The following is a 26,411-nucleotide window of genomic DNA, read 5'->3' on the forward strand; positions in this document are numbered from 1 at the left end:
GATCATTTTAAAGAGTAAATGAGATGAAGTCTTTAAAATATCTCACACACAATAGACATTCAAAGGTAAAATAATATTACTGAATAATTCAATAATCATTCAATAATAGTTTCCTCCTCTTCCACACAGGTAACCTTCTATAAATGTGAGCTAAATAAAACAGTTTGGGTTATGATTGTGTACTGAGTAGCCTTTCTGCATTAAAATCAAGTGTCAATATGGAAAACAGTGTACAATATACCACTTTTTCTAAAAAAGAAAGAATACAAATATATATGTATCTCCTTAGATTAAACTAGAGAACTTTTAAAGTGCTGTCCTACAAGAGGAGGTGGTAATAAGGTAGCAAATATGTCATGATGTTTTTACCTTAAAACAGGACCCAGAACTCTTTGAATATAACTTGTTTTGTACATTTGACTTTGGAGTCATACAGATTATTTATATAAGCATGAAATACAAGCAAATTTTAAAGTTCAATTTCTAAAAATCCAAACATATAAAGAAACAAATAAATCCTAATGTGTACACAGTTGGTGAAATAACTACACAAAGAATAGTTATTAAAATGACTCTAAAACAGTATATTGTACATCCTTTGTGAAGTACATATTAAGGATAAAAAGAACTTTGAAAAGCTAATACTTTTTGTTGTAATCATACTGTTGGATAAGCATGTTAACATTTTTATTCTAAGACTTTGGGTGTGGTATTGTGGGATAAGGAAAATTAGTAATTCTATGTTATGTCGTTGTGTCACTTATAGCATTATTTAGAACCATGTTTCCTGGCATGGGGTAAGGAAAGCGCAGATGTAAGAAGTAAGAGGTTTAGTATAAACCCAGAATAGTGTATGTAACTGGCTACATCAGAATGAACTCATGATGCATTTTGTATTTAAAAAAAGGCCCCCTAATTTTTGTCACTGAAATGGCCAAAGACAATGGCCAGTGGAAGTGAGCACCCCTAGTGCCTAAACTGAGGTCCTGCTATATTATTTCCCCCTAGAAGGAGCCAGGCTCCTTGAAGAAACACTGTGTCTAGACCTGGAGTGAGAAGTGTATAAGATGAGCCTGGACCATCTGGACCTGGTACACAGCAAAGAAGCTATCAAAGTCGTCAAGGATAGTGTCAAAAGATCGCAGGAGCAAACCTGAAGAAGTTCCACTGACCAACTAACTGGTCCCCTCTATAGGATGCTAATGAACTAACTCATTATTTTGAAAAATGGTAAAAAGACATAAAGAATTTGCAAGTTATCTTTCCTTTCCTGTCCTAAATGACTACAAGTTAATAATCACAGATCAGGGGAACTTTCTTTTATGGAAGGATGTTAGCTAATGCATGAAGAAGGAAGGAGAGAGTATGATTATTTTGTAAATCCCAATGAATTAGTCAACCTAGATATATTAACCAGCAGTGGCTGCTTATAGCACAAAAAGGACAACTACCCATTTTGTGCCTTTTTTGGACAAAAATAATCTATCTCTTATAACGTTAACCTCCCTAAAGTAGAGAAAATCAAGTAGAACCTTAACGAGCCTCTATATCCAATTGTCAATTTACAGGAAGTAAAGAGAGCAGAGGAGCCTGTTAGGGGACGCCACAGGGGGCGATCACCCAAACCCAGGCTGTGAAAATGCTCTAGGGCAGACGATCCAGTTTCTTCAACAACTGGAAACAAAAGAGAAAGAGATGGACATGGGACCTATAGAGATAAAAGAGGTTTAAGAGATGCATCCACCAGTCATGGTAAGCAGCTCTTATCTGGATCCTAATTCAATCATCACCACTAAAAAAAGTGGCACGAAACAAAAGACAATTTGAACATTGGCAGAATATTTGAAAACAAAGATTGTTAATTCTTAAGGTATGGTAATGATATTTTAGTTAATTTTTAAACAGACCTTATACTTTAGGAATACATACTATACTATTTACATGAAATTCTGTGATGAGCACATTTCCCACAAGATAATATTGCAGGGTCGTGGTGGTGAGTAGGTAGGTAATAGTTAAAACATAATTTGTATGACATGATTAGAAATAAGCCGTTTTTCCATATCTAATCTGTAGAAGTTGAGATAACACTCTGTACAATATTAGTTTCACTTTCTAAATGTTATATGGACTGATATAAATTATATCTTCGAAAGTGCAAATATGTCTCACTTTATAGAAAATGATAAAATTACCTCACCTGGAAAGTAGTATATCTCACTCTGAATGGTTTTTCTGGGATTTTGATAAAGACAAATACACATTATCTAAGTGCACAGACCTCACTGACACCCTTGGAATATAGTGGAGACCCCAGAAATGCCATGTTTGTTGTAAAGCTACTGTACCCCAGCACTGATAAAGCCCCAAATGAAGCCACAACAGCATCAGGCTCATCTATCAGTTAATCAACTACTTGCCAAAACATAACACTCTTTTCTTTTAATGGTGAAAAAATTTGTATTTAGAATTAGGCAGCTGGAGTCAGTTTAGATGATCCTAATGTTGGCAACATTCGCAGCATCATAGTCAGGAGCCAGTGGAACATGTGCCTTCCCTCCATCAAGCCTGATCAGCGTGTTGACCTGGGCCATGTCAATGTCCTAGAGCTTCTTCACAGCCTGTGTGATCTGGTGCTTGCTGGCTCTGATATCCACAATGAACACAGTGTGTGGGTGTCTTCTGTCTTCTTCATGGCTGACTCGGTGCTCAGGGGAACTTGATGATGGCATAGTGGTTAAGCTTGTTTCTCCTGAGGGCGCTCTTCCAAGGATATTTGGGCTCTTTAGAGCTGCGGGATCTTGGGCTTTGAGAAGGTGGGCGACATGAACCTTTTATTTGTGACTGTGAACACCTTTCAACCTGCTTTCTTGACCTTCAAGCCTTTGCTTTGGCTTCTGCTTTGGGAGTGGGAGGGGCTGAGAAAAGTAAAGAAAATGAGGGTGCAGGATTCAGAAACCCTTAGCTTCTGGCCTCAAGACCTGTAGTGGGAGCCCCATGTCACATGTGCATCACTGGTTCCTTTGAAGAACACAACACTCTGAAAGGAAGAAAAATATAACACAGGCTTTTAACCAAGCAGCAGTCACCGTGTTCTTAATCTAATCAGAATGGATAAACAATTTAAAAAATTACTAGTTAGGCATAGAAGCAGGAAAATGTGGTCTATAAAGAGGATACAAAAACAGTAAATAGAAACATACCCTCAAATTGCCTAGATACTAGATTAACAGAAAAGGAATTTAAAACAGCTATTGTAAACACGCTCATGGATTTAAAGTAAAAAATATACGTATTGAGTAAACAGAAGGGAACTGAGTAGAGAAATGGAAACAATGAAAAAGAGCTAAAAAAATACATCTGAAACAAAAAAATCACTAGAGGGCTTAAAAGAAGATTGAACCTGCAGAATAAAAGATCAGTAAAACTTAAGTCAATGGAAACTCAAAACTGAAGCTGCGTGGTGGTGAAAACTCCAAAGGGAAGTCCGCTGTTTTCCTGGCAGAAAAGAGCCTGCGTGGGCTGGAGGGTGAGGTGGAAATCCAGGAGAAGAGGGAGCTCATGAAAGGGATCCACTGCTCTGCGTATAAATCCACACGAGTGTCAGCCTAAGCCCTGAAGTGTGCACGTGTGAGATGGACCCAATTCAGCACAGCGAGAATTTAGAGAATTAAATTTTGACTTCAACCAGTGCCCACAATAGGTGAGAAAGACCTTGTGGTCTGAATTAAACTGGGTAGTTAGCCTGCTAAACCAAAACCAACAACAATCTCAAGAAGATTAAAACATAACCAAGAGACTATGCAAAATAACATTCAAAACGTCCAGCATACAATCAAAATTTGCTGAACGTACAAAGAACAAGAAAACGTGGCCTGGTCTCAAGAGAAAAGGCCATGAAGATGGAACTCTGAGATGGTTCAGATGTGGGAATAAGCAAAGATTTTAAAGCAGCTAGTGTAATTATACTCTTTGAGGTAAAACAAAACAAAAAAAAAAACACTGGAAGTGAGTGGAAATATAAGAATCATGAGCAGATAAGTAGATATAATTTTTAAAAAGTATCAAATGGAAATTTTAGAACTGAAAATACAGTCTGAAAAAAAATCACTGGATGATCTCAATAGCAGAATGGGGATGACAGAAGAAAGAGTGGACTCGAATAGAGATTGATTGAAATTAACCAATCTGGAGAAAAGAGGAAGAGGACATTGCAAAAATGAACAGAGCCTAGGACATGTGGGCCAATATCAAATAGTCTAATATATGAAAATTAGAATCCTGGGGGAGAGAAGAGGAGACTGGCAGGTGCGTTAGTCTCCTGAGGCTGCCGTAACAAAATACCACAGACTGGGCCACTTAAACAACAGAAGTTCATTTTCTCCCACTTCTGGAGTTGGGAAGCATGAGATCAAGTGTCAGCAGAGTTGGCTCTTGGTGAGGCCCGCTTTCTGGCGTGCAGATGGCTGCTTTCCTGCTGTGTCCTCTGTGTGCATGTGGAGGGAGAGAGACCTCTTGTGTCTCTCTCTCTTCTCCTAAGGACAACAGTCCTGTTGGATTAGGCCTCCATCCTTATGACCTCAGGTAACCTGTGTGACTTCCTTGCAGGCCCTCTCTCCAAATACAGTCCCATTAGGGGTTAGGGCTTCCACTGATGAATTTTGAGCAGATGCAATTCAGCCCAGAACAGGAGAGAAACCATATGTGAACAACAAATGACCAAAAGCTTCCTAAATTTGATGAAAGACTAAATGTTCAGATTTAACAAGTTCGGTGGAGCCTGAGATACCACTAAGGACCCACTAGAATGACTGAAATAAGAAAGGATGTGTAAAATTTGTAACTCTTACGTGTTGCCTATGAGGGTGAAATGGGTAAAATCTCTTATCAAGTTAAACATATGTCTACCCATTGAGGTAGCGAGTCTACTTCTGTGTATATGCTCGATAGAAATGAAAACACACACCCACAACACAACAGGTACAAAAGGTTCAGCAGGTGCATCCATAGCAATAAAAACACAGAGCAAGTGCTAACATCCATCAGTAAGAGAATGATGAAATATAGTATATTAATTTAACGAATGGTACTCACTAATAAAAAACAACAAAATACTGAATCTCAAAAACATTATGTTGAGAGAAAGAAGCCAGACACAGAAGAGTACATACCATACTATTCCATTTATATGAAGTTCTAGAACATGTAAAACTAATCTATGGTGACAGAAATATGAACAGTTGTTGCCACCTGGGATGTCTGAAGTTGACAGACGGGGGCCCCAGGGAACATCCTGGGATTGTGAAAATATACATCTTGATTGTGGTATGGTTTCCCAGGTATATGCATTTTCCACAGCTCGACAAATTGTACCCTTAGGATTTGTGCATTTTACCATATGTGAGTTATATCTCAAAAAAATGCTTCAGATTTTCTTTCAACATTGTCCTGCAGTTCCAGCTGGTGCTATAAAGCAATGACAGGAAATGGAAGGCACGGATTGGAACAGAGAACCAAAACTGTCATTCTTTGACTATGGCATAATTATGCGCACAGAAAAACCAAAATAGGCTATAATCTATGGTCATACTGATAGAATTAATGAATACATTTATCAAAGCTTTGGATACGAACACAGTTTTTCAAATAAATTGTATTTCTATATACAAATAAATAGAAAACTGGTATTTAAAAATGATAGCCTTTATAAATCAATAAGTGAGGGAGAAGGGACAAATCATTTTTACAAAAGAATTTCAAATATTCCATGTAGATACCTCCCCCTTTCCAGGAGCTACTAAAATGACGAACTTTGATTTTGTTAGACCAATTGCTTCAACGGTAGAATGTATACGAAGAAATATATTCATATACATGTTCTCTCCTTTGCTCTAAAAGGGTACCTACTCTTATTTTATATTACCCATGCATTTTCTAAGATGATCATGCTTGGCACTTTTCTAATTTGCTATATCAGTACATTTCTGATTGAAAAGTTATTTTTTTAAAATTATTCAAAAGAGTTCACATTGGTTTATGACATTGTGCAGTTTCAGGTATACATGATTTCAGTTTCTCTATAGGCTGCATTGTGTTCATCACTAATAGTCTAGTTTTCATTTGTCACCATACATATGTACACCTTTACCTTCTCCTCCCTTCCCCTCTGGTAACCACTAATCCGTTCTCCTTATCCACATGTTTGTTTATCTTCCACATATTGTGAGTGAAATCACAAGTATTTATCTTTCTCTGACTTATATGGAAAGCAGTATGGAGGTTTCTCAAAAAACTAAAAATAGAAAACCATATGATCCAGCTATTCCACTTCTTGGTGTTTATCCAAAGAACACAAAAACACTAATTTGAAAAGATGTATGCACCCCTATGTTCATTGCAGCATTATTCACAATAGCCAAGACTTTAAAGCAACCCAAGTGCCCCTCAACAGAAGAATGGATAAAAAAGATGTGGTATGTATAAATAATGATGATAAAAAAGATGAAATTGTGCCATTTGTGACAACGTAATGGACCTTGAGGGTATTATGCTAAGCGACAAGGTGCTTTGATTACCAGGCATTTAGATGTTGTAGAAGAAAGAAATGAAATAAATCAACCATCTCTTATTTATGAAAATTCAACCACTGTATTATTTATCTGTATGATCTTTGAAAACATAATACCATTATTTTATATTAAAAAATTACAGGATATAGTTCATTGGTTAAAAAGAATAGATAAGTAAATACATAGACACACACATACACACAAGCTAGTGTTGGTATCTCCACGTTTCATCAGAGCACTACGTCATCCTCAGTATTGATTAATGAGAATTTTAATGCATGTAGGCATACTCTTTTTGCCACGGTTTTGAACTGAGCATATGCCGTTTTTCATTTTTGGCATCACTACTAAATACATCATTTGTGTTGAACAAACAAGCAGATAATGGTGATGCAGAGTCTAAAATACCTCTTATTGGGTAAGTGGTGTAGTGGTTAAGTTCACGTGCTCCACTTTGGCGGCCTGGGGTTTGCAGGTTCATGTCCCTGGGCAGGGACCTACACACCGCTCATCAAGCCATGCTGTGGTGGAGTCCCACATACAAAATAGAGGAAGATGGGCACAGATGTTAGCTCAGGGCGAATCTTCCTCACCAAAATAAAATAAAATAATAAAATAATAAAATAAAATACCTCTTATCATTCTCTATTAGGAAACGTGTTTTAATTAAACTTGGATTTTAACCTATCTTTTTTCCTTGATGTTCCTGCTCTACTCCTAGGCAAAATGTGATAGGACATATTTATAACAACGTTAAATAATGTAAAAGCTTGATATTTACGCACAGAATGTGAAATTGGCAATGACCTAAAAAGATTTGGGTCTTTGATGTTGATGTTCTGAATTCAGTCTGTTGATTTGTCAAATGTTTTAAACAAAATAAGATAAAATATTAAGCCCCTTGTTTTAGATTTGGGGATTAGATCCTTTTAGTGGTGAAAGCAAACCTAGAGACTCCTTATCCAATGGCTCATAAATTTCACAAATGGCCAGGATCACCTGGTGAGTTTAAGAACATCCTGACACCTGAACTCATCCTGACCATCTCATCAAGGGACCAACGGTGGTACCTGGGAACCAGTGTTTTAAAAGCATAACGATAACTTCTAATTGGAACCATGGAAGTCCCAATCCAATATTCATAGGCGAGGGACATCAGGGACTTGATTGAGATGACACGACACGTGAGTGGCTGTGGACACAGACAGACATTATTTGAGAATTTATTACCCACTTAATCCACAGTCAAGCCCACGAGATAAGTACTATTCTGGTCCCATATCAAGCTGGACACTGGAGCATGGGCATTAAAGCCATGCAACCATCAATGGCAAAGCTGAGGTCTGGACTGGTGTCTGCAGAGGCCTCCTTGTGTCATCCTTGGCTTTCAGGGTTCTCCTCCCAGGCCAGGAGACTTCCTGTAGAGGACGTCCATGTTTTTGCCTGGGTTTAGTTTAAACCAGGAAGGCTTTCAAGTGGTTGCTCTGGGCAGTTAATTTTCATTTACGTTTACTCCCATGTTGACTCTTTTGGTGCTACTCAATCCTACCTGTGCCTCCTGTATCTTTCTGGAATCATTTTCCTAAGAACGCCCTCTAGGACTTCTTGTCATGCAGCCCTATTCATTTCTGAAGACGATTTTCACTGACACAGAACTCTGGTGGGCAGGTGTTTTCTCTCAGCCCTTCCAGAACACATGTCAACTGCCTTCTGACTTTCATTATTTCTTTTCAGAATTCAGCAGTCATGTTTGTGATGGCTCTTTGGAAAAGTTCTACATTTTTTTCTGGTTGCTTTGGAATCTTCCCTTTGGTATTCAGCAGGTCGTCTCTGATGTGCATGGGTGGGGGGTTTGTATTTATCCTACTGGGACATTGCTGAGCTTCCTACATCTGTGGGCTTCTTTACCAAATTACTAAAATGCTTACAGTTATGGGTTCTTTTGATCAGTCTGGAAAAACTCTAGGTCATTAACTCCTTGAATATTGTTTATGACTCATTCTCTTTCTCCATTCTTACTGGACCACATTGTGTACGTGTGTGTGTGTGTGCATGTGTGTCCACTTTATTTTGATGAATTATATTGATCATCACTCACATTTACTAAGCCTCTTCTGCTGTACTAGTTCTCCTGTTATATCTATCTACCGAGTTCTCTTAATCATTTTTATTATGGTTCTATAGCAGCCTTATTGAGGTGTAATTTACATTAATTGATCAATTTCAAGTGTACATTTTGATGAGTCTTGGCAGTAAACATACACAATCATGGAATTGTAACCACAGTCATACCTAGAACATTCCCACGACTCCAAAGAGCTCACTATGCCCACTCCCAGCCCCTGGAAAACACTGATTTGCTTTCTGTCACTATGTTTTTTTGCATTTTTAGAAATAACTGGTGTACTTAGACCATCCACATTTAAAGTGATTACTGATGTGGTTGGATTAATATCTGCCATGTTTGTAACTGTTTTCTATTCATTGGACTTGTTCTTTGTTTCCATTTTTTCTTCTGCCTTTTGTGCCTTCTCTGCTGTTAAGTGATAATTTTATGATTTCATTTTATCTCTTCTCTTAGTATATTATTTATACTTGTTTTATAAAAAGTGTTAGTTGCTGTCTTACAGTTTTCAGTATGAATTTTCAATGAATATAAATCCATCTAAAATAAACTATCCCATATCATGAATAGGGCAGGAAACTTATAGCACAGCTTCCCCATCATCTCGGTCCTGCCCTTTATGATATTTGCATCATTCATTTCATTTATCCGTATGCTATTGATACCCAATGCATTGTTACTCCCAATGTTACAATTTACACAAGTTATCTTCTAGACTGGTTACAAATGAGGAAGATAAAGGATTTTGTTTACCTTGTTTATTCCTCCTCCAGCACTCTTCCTGTTTTTAGGTAGATCCAAGTTTCTGACCTTCATCAAGTCCCTTCTCCCTTGAGGACTTCTTTTCACATTTCTTGCATAGGCCTGCTGGTGAGGAATTCCTTCCATTTTTGTTTCTCTAAGACATTTTTTATTTCCCCTTTAGTTTTGAAGGATAATTTCACTGGATATAGAATTCTAGTTTGGTGGATTTTTTATTTCCATACTTTAAATATTTCACTTCATTCTCTTCTTGCTTGTATGGTTTCTAAAGAGAATTCAGCTATAATTTATATCCTTGCCCCTATATAAGTAAGTTCATTTTTTTCCCTTCTGATTTCTTTCAAGATTTTCTCTTTGTCTTTGGTTTTCTGTAGTTTAAATATAATATGCTTTATGCCAGTGTGCTTATTTACTTTTGTATATATTTATATATTATGTATGTATTTATGTATATATGTATGCATGCATGTATTTGTTTTTATCTATATATTTATATACGTGTGTATGTATGTATGCATGTAGTATTCACGTATGCATGCATTTATGTATGTATCTGTGTATGCAGACATGTATGTATGTATCTACGTATGTATTCATTCAGTATTTATCCTGTTTGGTGTTCTCTGAGTTTCCTGGATCTGTGGTTAGTTGTCTGTCATTAAATTTGGAAAATTCTTGGCCATTATTACTTCAAATATTTTTTTCAGCTCCATTATTTCTCCTTTTGGCATTATAATTATGTGTATGTTACACATTTTAAAATTGTCTGACATTTCTTTCAATTCTGTTCTGTTTTTATTTTTTAATTCTTTTTCCTATTTGCATTTTAGTTGGGAAATTTCTATTGACATATCTTCAAGTCACTGATTCTTTCCTTGGCTATGCCCAGTCCATGGATGACCACATCAAAGGTGTTCTTTGTCAGTAATTTTGATTTACAGTTACCTTTTGATATCTTCTTAGAGTCTCCATCTCTCAGCCTACATTACCCATCTTTTCTTGCATTTTGTCGACTTTTGATATTAGAACCCTTAACATATTACTCATAGTCATTTTAGAGTCTGCTAATTCCAAAGCTATGGCCTATCTGAATCTGGGCAGCGTGCTTAGTCTCTTCCTACTGCGCTATTTCTTGCCTTGCGGCACTCTTTGGAGTTTTTTGTTTGTTTTTTTAAAGCCAGACACAGTGATCTGGGTAACAGGAACTGCAGGGACAAACTTCAGCATGAAGTCTGGCAGGAGTTGGGCTGCCTTCAGTGTTTTCTGTGACTGAGGTGCCAGAGGCTTCCCGTTCTTCGTGCGCTTGTTTTGTCTCCCTTGTTGTCTGTGCTCCCAGAACTTCTCCTTAGGTAGAGTCTGTGTCTTACAATCTTTTAGGCTGTTTTTATACAGGAGACCTGCCCTGCCATAGTAAGATGTGGGGAGGGGACATATTTTATTGACTTTTTCCTTGAGTCTTGGCTTGCAGTGGCCTTGTGTTCCTGGGCTGTTACCTTCCTAGGTGTTTCTTAGCTCTTTCTCCCTTGAGCTGAGCTGGGGGGCTAGAGGAGGCTGGAGTCAGGTGTGTGACTCCCCCAGGTGGGATAAGCTCTGGTAAGTCCTTTTCCCTGGAAAGCATGCCTCTGAGCATATTTCAAAATAGTTACTTTTCTCCTCGTTCTGCCAGAAACGCAAGTGATCTTTCTGGGCTCTTCACCATGAGAAACTGGGGAATTCTTGGAGGTAAAACCCACGAACCTGTGAAGTCCTCCCAAGCCTGTGGCCCAGGGGGTTCTCGCTCTTATGCTGTTCCACACTCAGCCTCCTGCAGTTCATCAAAATGACCATGTAAGTGTCCCACCAGTTGTGGCTGATCTCGCTGTGACTCTGATGTACCTGTCTCTCCAGATTTCAGGGTGCCCTCAATTCTCTGACGGCTCTAAGAAAGGTTTTTGAATTTCAGGATGTTCTGATTTTCATTGTTGTGAGGATGGGAGTGACCTCCACGCTTGTTATGTGTGAGTCTGAGGCTGGAATTCTTGTTATTATAGATTTCATTTTGAGAGCTCTTCGTAGCTCTCTGATTTTTTCCCTTTTTACTGAGCCCTGCTCTTGTTTCATGGGTGTAGTATTTTCTCTGAAAATATTAATTATAGTTTCTAATTGGTTTAAAATCACCTGCTTTTCCAAGGACACTGTGAAGAGAATGAAAAGATAAGCCGCACACTGGGAGAAATTTTTTGCAAACCACGTATCTCATCAAGGACTTGTATCTACATATAAAAAGTATATCAAAACTCACAGTAAGAAAACAAACAGCTTGTTTAAAAATGGACAAAATATTTAACCGACACTTCACCAAACCAGATCTATGGATGACAAATAAGCACATGAAAAAGTGTTCCGTGTCATTAGACATTAGGAATAAGCAAATTAAAACCACACGGAGATAGCACCACATGTCTATTAAAATGGTTATAACTTAAAAGACTGACCGTAGCAAGTGTTGGTGAGAATGGGCAGGAACTAGGACTCTTCCATACTGCTGTTGGAAGTGTAAAATTGTACAACCGATTTGGGAAACAGTTTGTCAGCTTCTTAAAAAGTTAAACAACACTCACCATGTGACATGGCCTTTCCACTCCTGAGTATTTACCTAAGAGAAGTGCAAACAAATGCCTTAACAAAGATTTTTACATCAATGTTCAGAGTAGCTTTATTTTTAAGAGTCAAGAACTGGAAACAACTCAAAATTTTATCAAAAGTGAAAGGGTAAACAAATTGTGGAATATCCACACAGTGGAGTACTACTCAGCAGTAAACAATATTGCCTGTCGGTACACGCAACAGCATGGCTGAGTCTCAGGATAAGTATGCTGAGTGAGAGACGCCAGACAAAAAGCACTGCATGCTGTATGATGCACGTACGTAAAACTGTAGCAAAGGCGAACCAGCCCACTGTGACAGGAAGTAAGTCAGCGACTGTCTGAGGATGTGTGGGGAGCAGGGAGGTGCCAGAGAGAAAGATAGAGAAGCGCAGGAGGAATCTTTGGCGATGCACATGTTCATTATCTTGATTATGGTGATGGCTTCACAGGTAACATACGTCGAAATTTACCAAATCGTACACTTTAAATACATACAGTTTATTTTTCTTCAATTGTATATCAATAAAGATTTTAAAACTAAAAACAAACCAAAAGTCACATATTGTACAACTTTATGGAGATTCTAGAGAAGGGAGAACTAATTTATAGGGACAAATAGCAAATCAGTGTTTGCCTGGGCATGGCCGTAGGGAGTTTTATGGCAGTGAGGTGCGTAGGAATCTTGGGTTCATGGAAACGTTCTGTATCTTGATCGTGGTGGTGATCATTTCGACATATCCACTTATTAAAACTTGCCCAACTGTACACTTGACAAGTATGCATTACCCAGTATGTAAGTTATACTCCAACATCTTTTATTAAAAAAATCAAGTCCAGTTCCTATGTATGGGTTCCATGGGGTTATGTTTAGGAGAGACAGATTTAAATAGCTACTGTGGAGAACAGCATTAGGAATCTAAAAGAAATGAGTGAACAATTAATGTATTGAGTCCCTGTTATTTCTTCAACTAAGGAATGGCTCACTTGTTGGAGGATTTCTGGGTGACTCTGAAATAAATCTGTGTCAAACGAATGTTTATAAGATGTCTAAAATTGTGGAACTCTTCTTTTTTTGTTTTCATGTAAGGAAACTCCACCTTAGAAATGGTGTTTACATGAGTGCAAAGACTATTTAAAGTATAAAAAATTCATGAGAGCAAAGAATACACTTTGTTCTGAGATTCTGATTCAATCCACCTAATTCCAATTATTATCCTACAGTAAATGAATTAAAACCATCTGATTTAGTAATGTTTGTAAAATGATCTTATTAGTAAATACTTTGAATGTTTTAATTGTTTATTTTTGTAAACTTTTGGTAACAAAACCCCCCTTTTAAAGTTTAGATGTCAAACAGATGTCAAATGAGTAATGTAAAAGACCTGAGTGTATACAACAGTCATGTGTAATACCCGGAAACGTCTTTAATAAGACTTTCCTCAGTGGGCTCCTGCCTGGAGAGGCTATGGATGGTTTTCATTATTTGTTGAAGATCATGAGTCTATAACATATTAAACTATGATGAAATGGAAAGAGTATTTTGAGGCAGCTACAGACAGAGCCCTGCCTGTCCAGATGAAAGGCTGAGAGTGAGTCACCCGGCAGAGGGAGACCGGGTCACATTTCCTAAGTGAGGAGGTCGTCTCTGCAGGCCGATTGCACAATGGGACGACCCTCTCCCAGCAGTCCCGAGAGGCCCGGGGTGAATGTTGAGTCAAGACCACTGGGCAGAGTGGCGCCGCAGACGCCCCGGTGGGAGTGGGCATTGCTCCCCGGCCATGCAGAGCTGCGCTCCTGGAGGAGTCGCCGGTGTGGTGATTTTTGCTTTGGAGAATATCTAAATCTGCAAATGTTGTGCACATATGAATGAGCTCCTGGGGAGCCATCCCCACTCCGACAGACAGACAATGCCTTTATAGCATGAGGGCTGTCGCTGAGTGATGGGTGCACTGGGAATCGTGCTGCTTGTATTCAGGCTTTGGGGGTAAATGGCTGAAATAAGGAAGTAAGAGGTTATGAAAAGGTCAAGGAGACTTTTAATCGAGATGATGCCAAGAATTCCTGCTTTAAATGCCCATCCCCACTCCAAACACAGCAAAGATAGAGAAACAATAAATAATAAAGTAAAATTGTTGCAGGATAAAGATGAACAAAAGGAAGCAGTCAGAGCTAGGCTTAGACCTTTCAAAATAAAACCTAACACAGGAGAGGCCCCACTGCGAGTGAAAGGGGTGACGAAGACCACAGAACCTGGGATAGATGCTTCTCCACGCCCCAAGCCTCCAACATAAGGTCAGCAGTAAACCACAGGACAAAGGTCGTGAGCTTGGAAGATGAAGAGATGAGCGCGAGTCACCCAGGAGTGCGACATCAGCCATATTTCATGCTGATTCATGTTCTTACACTGCCTCATCTACACATCTGCCCCCCAAATTCTGAATAAACTACTCCGCAGTCTTCTCGCTGCACTCAACCCAGCACTTGAAAGGGTTAATAATTCCAGGGACATCATTCCTGTCAGTGTCAGAAACCACCAACCCTGACTTTATTATAGCATATGGTGGTCACAGTCTAGAAGGAGTTGTCACATAACTGAAACACAAAGTCATCAGGACTGTGACAGAGGTTGGCCAACAGTGACACAATGTGTCCCCTGAAAAACCAGTAAGTTCTTCTGGAAATGGGGAGGGAGGAGGCTTATAAGGACGTTATGTGGGCTCTGAAAGAGGAGCAGACAGCAGACTGTCAGATAAACTAGGAGGTGAGTTTAGGGTATGAGAAGTCTACACGATGCTGAGGATATAAAAGTAGGCAAGGCAGTGCGTAGGAAGTTAACAGAGTGACAGCCTCAATCAGCCAAGCCTGTGAGCAGGTTGTCCACGGGGATAGGTGCTACAGTGTGGAGAACTCCGGGCCTTGTGGGGCACGGAGAAAGGGCGCTTACCCCAATCCTTGGCACTAGGGGGCAGTTTCCCAGAGGAATTAGCTTTGAGCTGAGTCTTGAAGGATAAGAAAGTGGTAGTAGGATGAACAGGCACACAAGATAAGAAAGGAATTCCAGAAAGAAGATGCAGCATGTGCAAGGCACAGAGAGAAGTGACCCAGTGAATTTGCAACTCGAGTGGTGCTACTGATGCAGAAGATGGACGCAGACATACTGGCTGGTAGCAGGTGGTAAAGATTCTTAAATGCTTTCTAGGAAATCTGGGATTCTTCTGTTAGCCAATGAACAGCCATTCAAGGCGTAAAGAATCGGAAGGGACCAGGCCCATTTTGAATGAGAGCTGTTTTAGAAGGGTAAATAAATTCTGGTACCAGTGTGACTGGGGACAGACTTGAAAACCAGGTGAGATCATGACAAGTTAGGACGATAATCCCGTTACTGGCTTCTGGCCCTCTTGGTCTTTACCCACAGAGTGCTGTAATCGCAGTCACCTTGTGCTGGGAGACTGACAAAGGTACTTCTGGAAGTTCTTTGAGGCACATTGTTCACACACAGGCTTGTGGTTCTTTGTGTTCTTTGGGTTCAAGGGTATGGGCTTTGAGCCTGACAGACCTGCATTCTAACAGTGATTTATGCCTTACTAGCTGTGTGATTTGGTCAATCGGGTTAATCTCTTGGAAATTCCGTTTTCTTGTCTATAGAATTTGAATAATAACACTCAGCTCTTCAGATTGTCCTGAGGGTTAAGTGTGTGCTACTTGGAACATGTTAACAGTGGTGATTACTCACCTAGCATATCTGCCCCATGTCCTGCTCTCTGTGTGAGGAATGACCAGCCCTCTCAGGGTGATCTCAAAAGATAAGGTCACAGGATTGGAGTTGGGAAACACTTTGGAGTTACATCTATTGAAGGAAGAAAAGACATTCATGCTGCCACCACCTGTCCCAGGAGATCCAAAGGAAGGTTTAGGAGAAGATAATGACAGCATTTTTTTTTCCTGAGGTGAATCAGAGGTATCAGGAAACATCTGGTAAAGAATATTTCATTTGTGACCTGAAATATAGAACTCAGAGGAGAATTTGGGTCTGGATATGTAAATCTGGAAGTATATGTGTGGAAAGCTGAGATCATGGAAACAGATGAGGATATGCAGAAGGAATAAGGAGTAAGGAAAGAGAAGGGCTGAGGACAGATGCTTGGGATCCACATGAGAATTGTCAGGGGAGGAAAGGAGCCAGCGCAGGAGTTAGAAAGAGCCTGAGATGCTACAGGATCCCCTGAGATGGAGGACTCTGGCACGGAATCCGTCATCATGCATACAGTACTGTCTTGGTGGTCCCCTCTCCTATAAATTAAATGTGACATAGCCGAGTGCAGTAAATTTACTTTTCTTGTGATTATTTTGGAATTCAACCGAGTCTATTACACTACTTGTTAAAAACACACCCTCATTTGGCCTGAACAATACAAACCCATCACGCCGCTGACAATTCAGTTAAGCTCGTGCTGCCTGCTTTAGGTACCTGAGGAAACAGCTGTGATTACGTGAACCAAATATTCCCACTTCCAACTGATAAAATTAGTAGCATCGTCACTTTGTTGCATTGGCAGTTATTCATTGTGTTTTATGCTTATCTTTGCTCTTTTTTTTTCTTTTTCTATCACGGCTAGTAACCCGGGAATCTTGAGCAGAAGAAGCTACTTAAACATCACACCCAACTTTCACATGGGCTGGATCAAATTGAGAGTGCTGCCTGGAGAGAAAATTAGCAACTGGAAACCTGAAGAATCATCTTTAGCTTCTGGAAAGGGTGAGGGGCACGTGCACCTGAGGTTGTCAAGGTGAAGGGCCCACAGTTGTGGCTGTGGGAAGAAGTGAGAGTCTATTGTTTCTGATCCCAGGGAGACAATGCTTTCTGTAAGAATTCTTTCCACTAAAGTCCTTGGATGTGGGGGTGCTGCCCGGGTGTGGGTGATGGGTGGCTCACTTGCTCCCATCCTGCACATGGCCGGGAGCCGGGGAGGTTGGAGTCAATTTGCCACCTGAACCGCCCATCGGGATGCCTTCTCAGCGCCCAGAGGAGTAACAGAAGTTGGGTGTTTGTGTCCAATCTCAGATCACACAGAAGGTGATGATGCCTGAGTGCGTGCACGCACAAGTGCACACACGTGTATACACACTCACACACACATATACACACAAGCCACACTAGCAGGCTAACCTCTGGCATCGGGAAGCCTGTTGTCAAATGGTAGTCCTTACCGATAGAACGATCACTTAATCTTTTTGCATCTCATTCTCCTAAATTTTAAAATAATTTTTAAATGGTCTTAAAGTTCTTTCTAGTCCCACCTGGAGATGACAAACAGCTAATAACGTCTCCCATTCTGTCTCCTGTTCACGGGTTCTTGCTGACTGGCCCCCTTCCTCAGCCTCACTCTGAACCCCACCTTATCACTGCGCTGTCCACTTACATGGAAGGCCACTGAAGAGCGTGGCGCTGTCTGCCCAACCCGTATATCTTGCCCAGTAGTCCTTCCCCTGTCTCCACAGCTTTGCCCATATGGTGCACATAACTGGACTCCTCCTTTCCCTGAAAACCCTTCTTCCTTTCCTTCTTCCCATAGACTAAAGCCTGTTACGTCCTTCATGACCTGTCTTCTGGTCGCTGCTCCAAGAACATCACATTCTGATCCCTGTCCAAGAATCCCGCCCACTGTACGGGTGCTGCGTGATCAAGACACGGGCTCACTTTGTGTGTGTTGTTTTATGGTTATGTGGAGACTGAGAAACCCGTATTTCCATTTCCTTCAGAGCAGAGCTGTTTAATCTTTGACACAGTCCATAGTAACTGGTTGGGGTGGGACATGTAAGTCTCCTTACCAATTATAAGCACAAGAGAGGATGAACATGTACGTAAGATCATCTACATTTCATTTTCCCATTTTTATGTTTACCTACTATTGGTAGATTTAAGTTAAATATTAATCATTTTTGAATAGTTAGTACTCGGACATGGCACACAATTTCAAATGTTCCAAAGGACGTAAAGGAGAAGGTCTCCCGTGCGCCTGTGCCTCACCCGCCAGCCCCTCCCAGGAGCGGGCTCCATCACATGTATCACGTCCTCCTCTAGAGATGTCCCATCCCACTGTGTGGTGAAGGATGCTTTAATTCATGTAGCTCTCTCTGTGTTCAGATTAAACAAACAACACAGGAAATAATCAAATATCAGGAATGAGTTTATCTGGTTCAGAAGGTGGCTCCAAGATCTCATGTAGGGACTTGGAAGGAAGGATGGACATAACACTGTGTGGCTCCAGTAGGTGTTAGTCTTGGGCCCACCTCCCCAGAGTCAGACTCGGCCCAGAACTGAAGCAGCAGCTGGGCTGCACTTGGCAGGATATTGGATCTTCAGAGAACAATAAGTTCTCTGTCATTCATGTATCTCCTGTTGTTAGACCTGAAAAACAAACAAAACATGTTTTTAATCCAGCTACAAAACTCAGAAATAGTATTTATCTCGTGTATTTTTTGAATATGTAAGGTTTGCCTTACTGCAATCGTGGAATTTTTATTCTTTCTCTTATGTTGTGCCGTATCCTTTCATCAAAAGAAAATTACAGAAGCACACACGTACATCATATAAGCGAGTTATTGAGAATAAAAACTTTTGTTGTGAAAGACTTCTTGGCATGCAGCTAAGTCAGGGAGTTCTCTTTCAAGAGTGATTGGCTATCGGGGTGACGTGGCAGAACCAGACAGCAGCGTGGGGTCCACTCCCTTTATGAAGGAAATGACTTACGCAGAGACCTGTGACCTTGAGAGGCGTTTTCCTCCGCGAGCTCCTTTGCTGCTTTGCTGGCGTGGAAAACACATGCACAGGACCAGCATCCCTGACTAGAGGGATGAGAAGACCCAGTGGGGTGGAAGAGGTGTGGACAGGGAGACAAGCCAGGTGACAGCGTGGTGGCCTGTCCGGCTATGCGTGGGATTCCCGAGGGAACTCATCACCAGGCTGCACTTTCAGTCCAGGACTCCACTTCCTTTGGAAGATAAACATTTTGAAACTGTGTTAAAGAGTCTCTGAAATCAAATATTTAATGAAAGACAGCTCTGTTCTCTGTTTTATCTGCAATGCCTTGAGTCACAGATGTGTCAGAACGCTGGCGAGTCAAAATGTAATGAGCGTGCCTTGTTGTGACTAGTTTTACAGACTGAATTCATGGCCCTCAGCACCTGCTGCTTCCCTCTCTCCCACGTGTTCTGCATGTGTAATTACTTGTTCAATGTGTCAGCTTTCAATAGCGTAGGAGAGTGGATGATGTCTTAGTCCAGTGTCCTCAGCCCCTGGTGCAGTCCTGGGCTCATACCGGAGGAGGGCACAGAATGTCAGGTGAGGAATCAGGAGTGAATGAGTGCCGAGAAAGACCTGGATCATGTACTTATTAATGATGCCCATGGCATTTTTTTAATGCGTTGGGTTTTAGTGGCAATCTTCAATGACAACTCTTATTCTACATAATAGGATTAACTTATTTTTTGCAAATCATCACATTGTACACTTAAAATATCTTACAATTTCATCTGTCAATTATATCTCAGTAAAGCTGGAAAAAAACAAGCTTATTTTTTGTGAGGATGCTTCCATCAGATCCCCCTCATGGGACTGAAGACTCCAGATGCTCAGCAGGTAAGAATTTTTCTTTTTCTTGGAAAATAGATGGAATTACAAATGGATATGACACCATCCCATATGTCCTTTCCCCAGAAAACAAACCACATAGAAGGCTGAGAAGATAAAACACTTGTAGATGAAACTCATTCTCAAAGTCTCTCAACTTGAAGATGGGCTGACTTGCTTTCTACGAAGGAACAGAAAGAACCTTGGCTCTCTTTGCCTAGCGGGAGGTTAAAAGTTGTGATTGAGTGTCACGGAAGATCTACCCTGAATATGCTAATGAGGCATGATCGGGTGGTGACAAAGGCACAGAGTGTCTGCCCCATAGGGGGAAAGTGGTCACAAAGTGTGCTTTCATTAAAACATTTCAACTATTTGTTCCCATTGAACTTGGTTCTGGCTTTGGACAAGTTCTCTGGTGCTCCCATCTCCTTATGAGAAGGGCGACAAGCTACGGAGTCCTCCGCTGCTTGGGCCCAGATCTCACTCAGCAGCCGCTGCGAGCAGGAGGGCCGTGCTGGAATGTCCCTCTCATTGTCCTGGAAAGGGATGAAAGGGAAAACAAAACCCCGCTGGTGGGACCCTGTTTCTTGATGGCCTGAAACTTCTCTCTTACCACACTTTGAAGCATCAGAGGAAGGCCCAGGCAGACAGGGAAGTCGCTTTGAATTCTGGCTGCTTCAAAGGCATCCTTGAAACATCAATTGTTATCACTTGACTTTTTTGCAAAGATATGGCAAATGGGTAGGACCCGGCCTTGCCCTCAAGAAAATAGAGTGAATCAGTCAAAGTTTATCTTGGTACATTTCCATCTCCCTTACTCATCCACCAGGGCCTTCTACCATGCAGTCTTTCCCTCTAGAAGGAAGTAAATACTCATTTTGTAAGAGAGAGGGCTGTCTAAGGAAGGGTGGGTTCCCACTGAAGTCTGTGTCCCTTCCTCTCCCATCAGTGCTGGGTCTCTGTCCTTAAAGAAGACCCCCCAGCTCCTACTTCCTCTCTGTGGCAAAAGTCCCTTGTCCTCTAGTGTTCGTTCTTTCCTTGTCCTTCAGGAATACAGTTCCCGAATAATTTTAGTGGATGTGGGAGGCTACATAACGGCCCCAAAGATGTGCAGATCTGAGTCCCTGGATCCTGCAACTGTTACCTTATATGGCAAAAGAGACTTTGCAGGTGCGATGGGATTAAGGGTCTTGAGATGGGGAGATTATCCTGGGTTATCTATGTGGGCTCTAAATGCCATACAGTGTCCTTATAGGATGGAGGCAGAGGGATATTTGACAGCACAGAAGAGGAAGGATGTGACGCGAAGACACTCTGCTGCTGGATATGGAGATGGAGGATGGGCTGTGAGCCATGGAGGCTGAGAAGTTGGAAGAGGCAAGGAGACAGACTTCCCCAAAGTCCAAGAGGGAAGACTTTATTTTGACCTAGTGATGCTGATTTTAGACTTATGGCTTCCAGAACTATAAAGGAATAAAGGCATGTTGTTTTAAGCCACCAAGTGTGGTCATTTGTTACTGCAGCCACAGGAAGCTAACACAGAGGACAAATGTCTGCCGAGAAGGAAGACTACATTTCTCAGCCTCTTTTGCAGCTACATGTAGTCAAGGTACTAGGTTCTGATCAATGGGTCATATGTGAACGTATGGTATCAACTTTCAGAAAGTATTCTTAAAGAAAGGGGTCTGTCTTCTCTTTCTCTGTCTTCCTTCCTGCCTGGTAGTGCCCACACGTTCTCTGGGTGCCAGCAGCCATCTTGGACCATGAGATGAATTTGGGAATCAAGTCCACACCCGGTGGATCAACAAGAGAGAGTAAGCCTGGGAACAGACCCCCGGGGGCCATACCAACCTGGGCTGCCTGCCCAATATTTTATGTAAAGGCGAAATAGACTGTTCTTAAACAGTAAGTGCTATTCAGGCCTTTCCATCAGCGGAACCTAATCATAGCCAAGAGAAATTAACCATAATCATGACAATGTATCTCCTTTTCCATCTTCTCCAAGGGGCCTTGCAGGTGAATGCATGATTCTCTTTCCCACTCACTAAAATTTTTAGCATGCTATTGATCATAAATTGATAAATAGGAAGAAAACAGTCTGATTAGATTAATTTACAACAAGATGTAGTTGACTAAGAAACTTCTCATGGTTTACATTTGAAGAATAAGTATATTTTTAATTAAATGTCTCTCCTGACTGTACATTTCAGGCTTCAGGACAAAATAATAGGAGAAAGAAATGAGGATACATCCCCTACGGTCACTCTCCATCATTAAAGTTTCACCAATGGTTGAACTGTTTGGAATTGCACGTGAATTTGGGTTTTATTTTTTTATTTATTTTTTTATTTTTAGGTATTTGTAATTGCTGTTTAATTTTCATGTTCACTCTTGTTTTATTTATCTCTGACTCACAGAAGACAGGAGTTTTCTATTTAGGTCTATTTCTGAACATCCTAATGTTGTTCTCAGTGCACTATTTTATGGGAATTGGCTGGATGGGTTCTCCCCAGAACCCATCTGGGAGAACTCCCCAGATGGATTCTTTAGAAATAGTTGCTTTTTCTCTTTATGGAATTCCAGATGGGCACCTTAAAAATAAAACAGTAGTAAGATTCATAAAATCTAAGCATCATTGAATCATATTTTTCCTTCTGTTCATGGAACAAAGCTTCACTTTTGTAAGTTTGTTTCCAAATCCTCTTTCTCTGCGAGGCCGATAGAGATGGAGTTTCAAACGCTGGCGTCTGGCCAGTGACCCAAGACACGTCCTTCTTGCTGGAGTGAGAGAGGATTAAAGTTGGCCCCTGAGTGTTGGTGCTATGGAAAGTTTCTGAGAAACGCATTGACAGTGAAAGCAACATTTGATTTTGTATAGCTTATCATCAAATGTTGAGTAAAGCACTTGAATCTCCTATGAAATCTCCTATGAAATTGTTGCCTAGTTTTGTACGTTCCTGTCTTCAACTAGGCCAGGAAAAGACATGTCTTTTTCCCTTTTCTCAGCATCTTGGCAACATCTGTTCCAGTTCCAGCCAAAATCTAGAAGTGCAGAGAGAGGTGATTGAGAATAGCCATTAAAAAAAGGCCAGTATGTTTAAAACTACACAATGGGTTGGCTTGAACTTGGAAATGAATATCCAACTCAAATCTTTGTATCAGCGTGGTTTCAACAGGTTTTATTGGCTGCCTGTAGGGGAATGACTGTATCTTTATCCCTTCAAAGCATCATGGAGCACCCACAAGGAAACATTTCCAAGTTAATGGAGTCATAGGAGCCAACCAATCATGACCTTTTCAGAAACACATTGAAGAGCATCAATGTTTTCTAGTCAAATTTGATATTTGAATTTTCATGGATTGAAGTTATTTAGATTTTTAAGATGAATACTATTCCTGTGAGATTTTGCATCTTTGAAAGAAATACTAAATGTATCTTTAAACATTGTGTAAGGTCTATTGTTGGGAGTCTGTCATCTGAACTGTGCATATAAACACATTAACTGGAATCCAAAGATGCTTTGGAAACTGGATATTTTAATAGGAGGAATCAGGGTTTTAAAAGTAGAGTGTTGAACAATGGCCTTCTCATTGTAAATACCAAAAGGCTAAGAAATTTTTTAAAATTTTAAAAACTTTTAAAAAGCTTTTAAAAACCTCATAACAGTTGGTATGTGTGTGGGTGTACAATTGATAATGAACTTGGTGTCCATGCCCTGAAGTGGGTGAGGATCTGAAGTTTCTGCCTGAGGGTCTACACTGACTCACTACTCCTTTCCACAAGCCTGCCTGTCTGTCCCCTTGGCCTTCATGCATTGCTTTATTGGGATAACCCATTTTGTGGGAACCATCTGGAAGTTTCTGGGTCAATGACAGAGAGAGCTCATTGCTATTGGAAAAGTAATTAAGAGGTAAGTGGCTGTGGAGGTGTGGGTTAATGGAGATCTATTCTTTGTGGAAGAAGGAGTTGTTCTCACGCAGTGCAGTCTCTCCTCAGCAGCAGCGGCTATGTTATTCTTCAGGGATCTGGAGGGAATGAGGATTCATATAGAGACTGAAAGATTTATTTATGTTACTAAATGGTTCATTACTGTATACAGAGTCATTGACAAAAAATGACAGTAGCGTGATTCATAATGTCTTCTACATTGAATCCCTTGATGATGGGCCCAAAAGAATGATGGGAAATTCCCTGGCATCCCATTGCACCAGTGACACTTCTGCAGTGTGGCATTGTGTCATTTCAAAGGACACTTAGTTTACAATAATAAATGTAGTTTCTAACTTGAGGTATGTCAAACACGTGTGTTTACTTTGCAATGGTTCTGAGTCTTCCTTTTCCATTTTAAATACAGAAAAAGGATCCATAAGGTGTGGCCTTCCACCTGCAAAACTGCAAATGTGCTCTCTGCTAATAAATTGAGTGAAATAATAGTTTGTGCTATCTGAGATGCCAACACATGATGTCAGAATGCAGAAAATACTTCATTTTTTTTTATGTCACTAAATGAATGAATGAACTGTTCTCACTTAGGTGGGGCGTGGAAGTACAAATGTGAGAATTTAAAGGAAAAAGATAAATTTCACTTGAGATAGCCAGCAAGTGTTCAAGGCCACCTCTAAACTGGATCTTGGCAGGTGGGCAGAGCCTTCTCAGGGGTGGAGGGCTCAAATCCTGTACCGTGAACTCCCTCTTCTGCTCAGAAGTGTGACAAGGGGGCTGTAAGCCCAAGGAGATGACAAATGAGGGTTGCAAATGTCACCTTAGTGTATCAGTCAAGTGTCACCTAGCACAGGGCTTTCTGGTCAACATGGTGGCATAGCCTGTTCCCTGGACCAAAAGCCTGTAAGGACCTCCTCTCTCTGTGGACCCTACACTCCACACTCAAGACTCAGGATTTTACTACTTCCAGCTGGATACATTACATAGGAGACCAGAGTGTGACAAACATGCTTAAAGCATGTTAGAGGAGGAGAGAAAACAAGTGGAAAGGGTGTCGAGAATGAGACCAATGTCACGAAAGCACTCCACATACTGAAAGAGAAAGCAACAGAGGGACGTGAATCTCTCAAATATCACGCCCGGCTCAGCAGTCAGGGGATTGTGAGTCCTGGAATGTGACGCACCTGATGGTTGAATTCTCCTTCCCCTCCGAGTGGGGAGTAAGGAAAGCGTTGAGGAGAAGGATATTCCCTTCCCCACTGGAGGGTTAGTAGACGATGTGACTTCTAACCACATGGCACTTCCTGCTTCTCTCTTGCCTGGCTCAAAGCTGCTTCATCCTAGACCTCTTTGGGTCAAAGAAGATGGAAAGTGGTGTTGGCTGTCTTGATTCCATAAATCAAGGGTCAGTGACGAGGTAAAGGTAAAGTATTGAACCCAGAGACCAGCATTTACTGTGAACTTTAAGAGAACAATTATCACCTGCTCTTCAAGATACCATTCTTCACAGTAATTAAAATATGAGGGATCCAAATAATACCATGGTCTCAGTGCCCACATGATGTTAACACCATTACCTTGGTGACCACATATTAATATCATTTCCTTGGTACCCACATATTGATACTGTTCCCTCGGTGCCCACATGACATGCTTCAGTTGTTCTCTTGAGAAGGGAGCACCCGACTCTCTCCTCAGCTGCCTGGACACAGCTGCCCCTGGCTTTCTTCCTTGACACAAGTGAGTCCTCTGCCTGGATTTTAGGGGACCTGGTGGAGGTCTTTATCATGTTAATTAAAAGAAACAAACAAGACAATTCCTCTCTTCTGCCTATTCACATTCCAAACTCATAAAAGCTCTGAGCTAATCAATTTCCTTCCTCGCCTTCTTTAGCAGGGACCTCCCTTCCCAGGATGCTCATTCGATGGGAATTAACAGCTAAGATTTTCTTGTGGATGTGTACCATGCAGTGGGGAGAAAAGTGTCCATTTTTCTATCACTCATTTTATTGGAAAGAACTCAGCCTAAGTATTAACAGGAGATACTCTAATGGTTGGTGATGTCACGGAAGATTCATGTCCGGGGAAGCGTGTGTTGGTGGATCCAACCTGAGTGACACAGACCCCACTGTCTGCATGTGCTTATATGGAGGCTGCTAAATTCACGTTCAGGTCCTGTGAATGTGGGATTCTATCACCACTGTACCACGTGTCATGTCATGGAATTGAACATAATTACAGCAGTACCGTTAATTGAAATCTTACTATATGCCTGATGTCTTAAGTTTTATATAAATTATTATATAATTCTTAAAATGAATCTATTAGATACAGTGATTATTATTATTATTATTATTTTTTTTGTGTGTGTGAGGAGATCAGCCCTGTGCTAACATCTGCCAATCCTCCTCTTTTTTTGCTGAGGAAGATGGCCCTGGGCTAACATCTGTGCCCATCTTCCTCCACTTTATATGGGACGCCGCCACAGCACGGCTTGCCAAGCAGTGTGTCGGTGCGCGCCCGGGATCCGAACCAGTGAACCCCGGGCCGCCGCAGCGGAGCGCGCGCACTTAACCGCTTGCGCCACCGGGCCAGTCCCGATACAGTGATTATTTTATATATACCAATTTATTTAAATACACCTGCCAGGCAGGGTAACGTGCCCATGGTCACACAGCTGGTGCAGAGGTCTGGGGATCCCGAGTCTCAGGCCTGCAGAAATCTTAAGCTCCACAACACCACCTCTCACTGCTTAT

At 41.0% G+C, this 26,411-nt stretch overlaps 1 pseudogene; it reads right to left on the reverse strand.

Moving 5' to 3' along the window:
• Nucleotides 1–2,489: 2,489 nt before the first annotated feature.
• LOC147912225 (large ribosomal subunit protein uL23-like) overlaps nt 2,490–26,411 on the reverse strand; it is a 30,663-nt pseudogene continuing 6,741 nt past the window's right edge.

This window comes from Ceratotherium simum, chromosome 38 (genome assembly GCF_057802395.1).
Source record: "Ceratotherium simum simum isolate JZ-2026a chromosome 38, ASM5780239v1, whole genome shotgun sequence".
NCBI classification, from domain to species: Eukaryota; Metazoa; Chordata; class Mammalia; order Perissodactyla; family Rhinocerotidae; genus Ceratotherium; species Ceratotherium simum.